The sequence below is a fragment of the Papaver somniferum genome, chromosome 2, assembly GCF_003573695.1.
Source record: "Papaver somniferum cultivar HN1 chromosome 2, ASM357369v1, whole genome shotgun sequence".
NCBI lineage: Eukaryota > Viridiplantae > Streptophyta > Magnoliopsida > Ranunculales > Papaveraceae > Papaver > Papaver somniferum.
Window position 1 is genome coordinate 153,925,331 of NC_039359.1, and position 7,473 is coordinate 153,932,803.

The 7,473-nt window shown below is 38.7% G+C and overlaps 1 pseudogene; it reads right to left on the reverse strand.

The window, feature by feature from the left end:
• Positions 1–2,346: 2,346 nt before the first annotated feature.
• On the reverse strand, positions 2,347–5,541 carry LOC113352282 (annotated as a pseudogene).
• Positions 5,542–7,473: the final 1,932 nt, after the last annotated feature.

Below are 7,473 nucleotides of genomic sequence, written 5' to 3' on the forward strand. Positions count from 1 at the left end.
AAAAAAAAAAAAAAGTGGAAAAAGGGGGGGGGAGAAGAGTATATAAAGAAAATTTTTTACTCGAAGAAATAAACACCATTAAGACGAAGAGACGTGAGCGGTTACAGAAGACGTGTCAAGAAATAAATGGAAGAGAGAGTACGTGTGATAAATGTGGAATATGAAAAGATAAGCAGCTGCGGCATTTCTCACATCATTCTCTACTTTGCAGAGAAGATATGAGAAGAGGAAAGATGTAGGATCAGAATCTCGCAACAATTATGTCTCAGCGAAATTATTGATGGTACAGCACAATAGCGTCGCATAACAGTTTTAGAAATGATAGAACAAATGACGTCATTTAAAGTCACGAGAAAGATGTGACAGTCTTGCGAAAATTAGAGAGTTTTCGAAATTAACATCTGTAAGGTTGCGAGAATGTCGCAAACCATATCCGAAAATAAAGGACAGATTAGCTTTCATCCACTATGTATTTCCTTATAAATAGTCATTCGAGTTGTAAAGAAGAGAGAGATCTTTTTTGGGTAAGAAACAAGTAAATAGGAGAGAGAAAGTTCAGAGCAGAGATTATTCTTGACTTCTTTATCTTTCTTGTAAGAAAATTCAAAAATTAATCAATAAAATTAAGAGTGAAAACCTAAAAATGAGCTTATCATCCATGAAATCATATGAGTGGTGTAGTGTAGGATTTCCTGCAACTACATCTTGTTCTTCCATTTCCGCTCTCAATCTTTCATGTTCGAAGATTAAACGTGCTTGTTCAGCCTTATGTCTTTCAATTTCTTCTTCAATTGTCTGTTGATTTCTTTGAGTTTCTCTCACATGTAAAATTCTTCTTCCTTCCTCTTGATTTCCTTCGCCATCTTGGTTATTTTGTCTCTGATTTTGCCCGTTCTCTTTATTTCCTCCAATTTTCCTATCATCAAAAGTTTCATTTTGTGGAATGTAACGATCATCAGTTCTTTCTTTATTTTCGCGATATTCTTCATTAGGATTTGATATTTCTTCTTGAATATTGTTCCCAGCATTGATTGTGGGTGAATTTCGCCTCATTTCTCTTCTAGTCGATCTTGAATATGATTTTGTAATACTTCTCGATCTTCTATTCTGCAGTCTTATATTCTCCATCCTTAATTCGTGATTTTGCCTTGTTAAATTCGCACGTTCTTCTGCCTCAGCTCTTCTTTCTTCATGTATTCTTCGCCTCAATGTTTCTAACGCTCCAATTTCCTCACCTCCATGAATTATTCCTTCATCTGCTTCTTGATTTCTCTCTTCCTGTCTATAATTTCTATTTTGTTTCTCTTCTTCTATTTCTTCTGCTGAATTTGATCGCCAAGTGTGTACGCTCACTCTGTCATAATCTGTATTCCTCTATTGAACTAGTGTTTGTTGAATTGGCGATTGAATTTTATTTTCTCTATTATTTCTCATTCTAGTAGATTCTCCCATTTCACTTCTTTCTCTTCCAACAATTCTTTTGCTTCTTCTAATAGTAGTCGGTTGTTCGGATGTATTTCTTCTTCTATCCATTTCTTTAATGCTAACAGTATTGCAAGAAATTATGAAAAATTCTTAATCAATCACTTTAAATTTTCACAAATCTCAATATCAATCTTTATCTTTTTTCTAGAATAATCTTCAACTCCTCCCTGTTTCTAGCGCCATTATGTAGTTGCAGGAAATCCTACACTACACCCCTCATATGATTTCATTGTTGAACAACTCATTTTTAGGTTTATATTCTTAATTTTATTGATTAATTTTTGAATGTTCTTACAAGAAAGATAAAGAAGTCAAGAATGATCTCTGCTCTGAACTTTCTCTCTCCTATTTACTTGTTTCTTACTCAAAAAAGATCTCTCTCTTCATTACAACTCGAATGACTATTTATAAGGAAATACATAGTGGATGACAGCTAATCTGTCCTTTATTTTCGGATATGGTTTGCGACATTCTCGCAACCTTACAGATGTTAATTTCGCAAACTCTCTAATCTTCGCAAGACTATCACATCTTTCTCGTGACCTTAGATGACGTCATTTATTCTATCATTTCTGAAACTGTTCTGCGACGATGTTATGCTGTGTCATTGATAACTCCGCTGAAACATTGTCATTGCGAAATTCTGATCCTATAGAACTTTTTGGTGTAGAAATGCAAGTCTCATGTGTGTCTCGCTGAAATATTGTCATTAATCGACTTGGACCCTTGCCTAAGATTTTGAAGTTGTTGATAGATAAGTCTTGTATAATTATGGGGTAGAAATGCAAGTCTCATATGTTTCTTAAGCTTCACCCAAGATTTAATTTTAGCTTGACCTATTCTCAACCTCATTTGTTTAAGTTATTGCCACCAAGCGCCGGCTCTTCCTCGAAATTTAGTTGCAACCAACCCGACCTTCTTATTTTCGGGCACTTCCTTGAAATCCAAGATTTCTTCAACCGTTGCTAGCCAACCAACAAATTCTTCCGGAGCTAAACCCCCATGGAATTCCGGAATATCAACTTTGAGTCCACCTTCCCATCGGTTCGAAGTAGTAACATTGTGGTATCTCGGTCTTTTTTCAAACATTTGTCGTCTCCCTTGTGGATGAACATGACTATGAAAAGAAGTGGTCTCCTCATCCGTCACTTGTTCTTCACAATGATGATGTTGAGTTCTATATCGATCTTGATGGATATTTAAGTTACCGAATCTTAAAAAAATTTCTTCAAATTTTGCATCTATTCTTTGTTGCGTTTCATCAAACACTTCATGCGTAAAGACCTCTAATTCTTCTTTCATAGAAATTTCACCTTGATTAACTCTTTACCTTGGAGCCATAATGAAATCACAAGGAGAATGAACCCAGTTTGACAATAGCACACACAAAGATTCAAACCCCCAACCTAATAGTTAAAATCTTCTCCACAATTTCCCCCAAAAAAGAAACCAACGCTCTTGATACCAACTAATGTAAAGTGAAACTTCTACTTGCAATAATAATGTAAAATTGAATCAAAAACACCATGAAATAGAATTACTAACCTTTCAATTTAAGATTCTTCTACCCTTAGAATAAGGAAGAAACAAAAATCAAAGTTCTTCTCTATAGTACTTACAACTTCTACCCAAAATTAATCGGAAGCTACAAGTTTATTGAGGCATCTCCCCACATCAACTCAACTCAAAGAGAAAGATTGAAGAAAAAGTAAAACAAGGGTTCTAACCAAGTCTCTCTTAAAAGAAAAACATGAGGGGAGTAGAGCTAGGGTTTCAAAACATATAGTAAAGGTGAAGGATAAACAAGAAATAAAGCCAAAGAAAGGGGGCAAAAGAGAGAAAGATGTTAGCAAGGGTATAAGTGGAATACCACTATGCATCAGATACCGAGTAGCTAATGATGCATGTAATGCTGCACCATAAGGAAGCGCATCTTCATTGAGAGTGAAATATGGTGAATGCACAGATGGAATTTCTCCAAGTGTTCCAATTTTCATTCCTATGAAAGAAAAGCATCCTGGTATCACTTCTGAGTAGAATGAGAAGTCTTATGTTCCCATTAATGGTTGCATGTCTTTGACGTTATTGGTCCCCAGCATATCCCCTGCGACATTTTCAAAATGCTTATGTAATACTTTGTTGTTAGCGGTTACGGGGAAAAATATCTTATTCTCTGGATGGAAGTCGACTGTAGCATTGCGTCTATGAACAGCAGCTTGCGCCTTGATGACCTGTCACAATGCAAGTTGAAGAGAATCAGTCACATGATGACTGGGAATAAGCATGAAGCCGTAATTGGTTGTACCTCTTCAATTCGTTTCTTGAGTTGTATAAAGCTTTCTGTCGAGAAGGCTCTAAAGGTGCCTCCAATGGTGACGGAATCTGGAATAACATTGAATGCCCCACCTCCTTGGAATTTTCCAACTGTTACAACCTGAGCAAAACAATGCTTGTTTTTCAGTGATGGAGATGATAAATAATTGGTACTTCCATTTGAAATATACTTTAGTTTTTGAAAAGTCATTTATCACGAAGAAACAACAGATATTTAACGACGAAAATGAGGGAAGATAGACACAAAACACTATGGCTTCTGCATGAGAATCAGGTTATAGTAGGAAGAAAGAGCAAAGCTGCTAAAAATATTCATGACAGGTATAACTGATTATTAATACGAAAACATAATTAAGGCAGATACCTGTGAATCCAGTGGATCAGCTTCACGTGAGACAAGGTGTTGCAAACTAACAATTACACTAGATGCTGCTACAATTAGGTCAATTGTATGCTGATGGATCGCTGCATGACCCCCCTTTCCGCTAATTACTGCCTCAAAAAAGCCGCTACCAGCAAGCAAAGGACCGGGTCTAGAAGCAACTGAGCCAATTGGTAGGTCAACAAAGACATGGAGCCCAAAGATAGCATCAATCTAATATTCCATCTTCTACCATCTTCTTTGCTCCCCCACCTCCTTCCTCAGCTGGTTGAAAGACTAGGATTGTAGGGGCGAAATATCGCACAAAACTAACCCGCAGCCTCGCTCTCACTAAGACGACTATTAGCACAAACGAAGAAAGAAATTAAGCGAAGAGATACAGCGCGACGAAGGGATACACACGAAGGATAACCCCACGATGAGTATAACACGATACATATCAAGAGAAGAATTAAGAAGTGATGCGAGAGATAGCGACGTCTTCCCAAAGCCTGGCGAATAAGACAAAATGAACAGAGATCAGCCAGCAGAGACCTGCACGTGAACCCAGGTGTCTTCTACCATGGTGACCGGCTATATACGGATTCAAATAATGAAGAGAGAGGCAGGTTGAAGAGAGTTCAGTCAAGAACAAGAGTAGAAAATCACCACTGGAAGGGATAAAGACAGTAGAGTTGTATTATCATCATCATCTTCCTTATATGTATAAATCTTTGTGATATCAATAAGAACATCATTTTTCTTCATATAAAGCTTTTGTAAAGATCATATCTAGTGTCGAGGGGCGCATAATATCATTAATGTTTGAGTTTATCTTCATGACTTAGACTTAGTGTTCTTATCACTCCTTTGGGTGTAGTTGTGGGATTTTCCGCAACTACATTTTGGCGCTAGAAAGAGGGAGGATTATCCTCACCTTCTAGCTAGTAGATAGAAACTACCATCTTCGAAAACAACTGATTACTTTCTTATAAAACCCTATCTTTTGAAATATATTCGTCATTATAAAGTCCTAGTAAAAACCGATCACTTGATTCAAAAAGTGTTACTCGCTCCTCGGAACTTTGAAAAGAAAGTCTTGACAAATTACCCCTCCTAAGACAGTTGAAACCACAATCAAATCCCCATCATATTTCATCTGACCATCAGAAATCTTGGCTACCAACATCTCTGATTAACAAAATGGTACGAATGGCATCAAGAGCAGCACACAATATCGAAACTCGAAGAAGCAACAGAGTAGCAGACCGGAGAAGAGCCAGAGGCGAGGCTGAAACTTCAGCTGAAGGAGAAAGGAGAGGAGTAGAGCGGCAAACTCGAAATCGCAATATGTGTTGCATCGTAGAAACCGGAAATCAGGACAATGATACTATCTCTAAAAATAAAACACAACAAAACAATGACTCATAGAGGGTTATATATGAAGAAGGCAGTGTACACACGACTGTTCTTTATACTATGGAAGATGAAGAACGAGTAACAAGAGGAGAAGGTGAGTATCCCAATAACGAGGATCAACTAACCATTCAACGGCCAAGAGAACGTCTCGCACGAGACAGGAGAATTGAAAGAGAATTTATGCAAGGACTCGAACTAAGCAGAGCAAGAGACGCAGAGTTAGCAGAAGAGCGAGCAAAATTTGGCAAGACAAAACGCCCTGTTGATGGAAGAAAATCACAGATTGGATGAGAATATACAAACGTGAACTCATACTGGAGAAACAGAAACTCAAACGAGCAGAAGTTCACCAAGGAGATGGAGGAGACATCGCAATGAGGAAAGAGAAGTACAGAATGACCATGCTGAGTATGAAAGGGAGGTGCGTAAAAGAGAGCGCGAAATAGAAAATGCACGAGATCTGGAAAGGAAATCTGAGGAAAGCAGAGAAAGAATAAGAAAGAAGAGAGAACTTAGGACAAGGAATGCGAGTGTACAACGGGGAAAGAGGAAGCAGCTCAGAGCGCGAAACCCAAAGATTCAGAAGAGAAACTAGAATAGCCATAGAAAGAAGCGCGACAAAGCAGAGGGCATTAGAAGCAGTCCCACAGAGAGAGCGAGAACACGTTAACGCTAATCATGCTATACTGCAACAGCTTGAAGAGCTCAAAGCGGCCATGAGAAGTAATAATAGGCGAGGAGGAGGAAAAATGAAACTGGCTGAAGAAATTGAGAAGGCAGAGCGATCCCCTTTCTCGCGTGACATTTTACAATCCCTTGTTCCCGCGAAATGAGTCTTACCAACCTTTTCCAGCATCTTCGACGGAATCGGGAATGCAGTCCAGCACATGAAGGCCTACAACCTAACATTAATGTTGTGGTCCCAACATCAAGCGGTGCGTTGTAAATATTTTCCTGCGACCCTGACAGGAGAAGCTTCATAATGGTTCGACAATTTGAGCGAAGGATCTGTGACATCATTTGCACAGTTGCAAAGATTATTCTTAGGGAATTATATAACAAGTAGTCACACAAAGGCAGGGATCGAGAATGCGTTTACATTGAAAAAGGAACATGGAGAAAGTCTGCGAAGCTTGGTAACGCGATGGAGAACCATGTGCATCGATTCAGCCGCGGAGGTATCCGAGCGGCATTTAATCCTCGCATTCGTCGATTCCTTGTATCCCACAGATCTCCTATATGTTGAAATATTCTGAATCAGACATGAGACAAACATGCAAGAGTTAAGAGAATACCAAGAAGAGTTCATAACACTAGAAGAAAAGCAAAGGGAAATGAATACCAGCTTGACGTCCATCACAACTGCGAAGGGAGAAAACGCGACACTTGTACCAATAATACTGAATAATATCGAGAATACCCCTAGAATTGGACAGGAGAGGCAAGTCGCAGGAAAGACTACGAAAGAAGTAGCATTGTCAGGAAAAGATGAAGAATGGTTTCGAAGAGAGTGTGTAGATAGAAATCATTCATACAACTACCCGGTGAGAAGATACGACAATCAAGGAGGACGGTTCAACAATGACCGGAGAGCTGGGTACAACCACAATCCGAGATTTGAGAGAAAGCCGAATTACCCGCCCTTTGATGATGTAAAATTACCCAGACTGAATGCCCCAATAGAAAAGATATGGGGGGAGGTCATACTAACTCATGAAATTCTAGCACCATTCAACATAGGGCATGAAACCCCACGAGGAGCAAGAGCTGGTGAATTCTGCATATACCACCGGTTTCATGGCCACAGTACTGCGAATTATAGAAACGTGCGAAAGTATTTACTATATCTAATTGAGCAAGGAAAGTTGAACCGA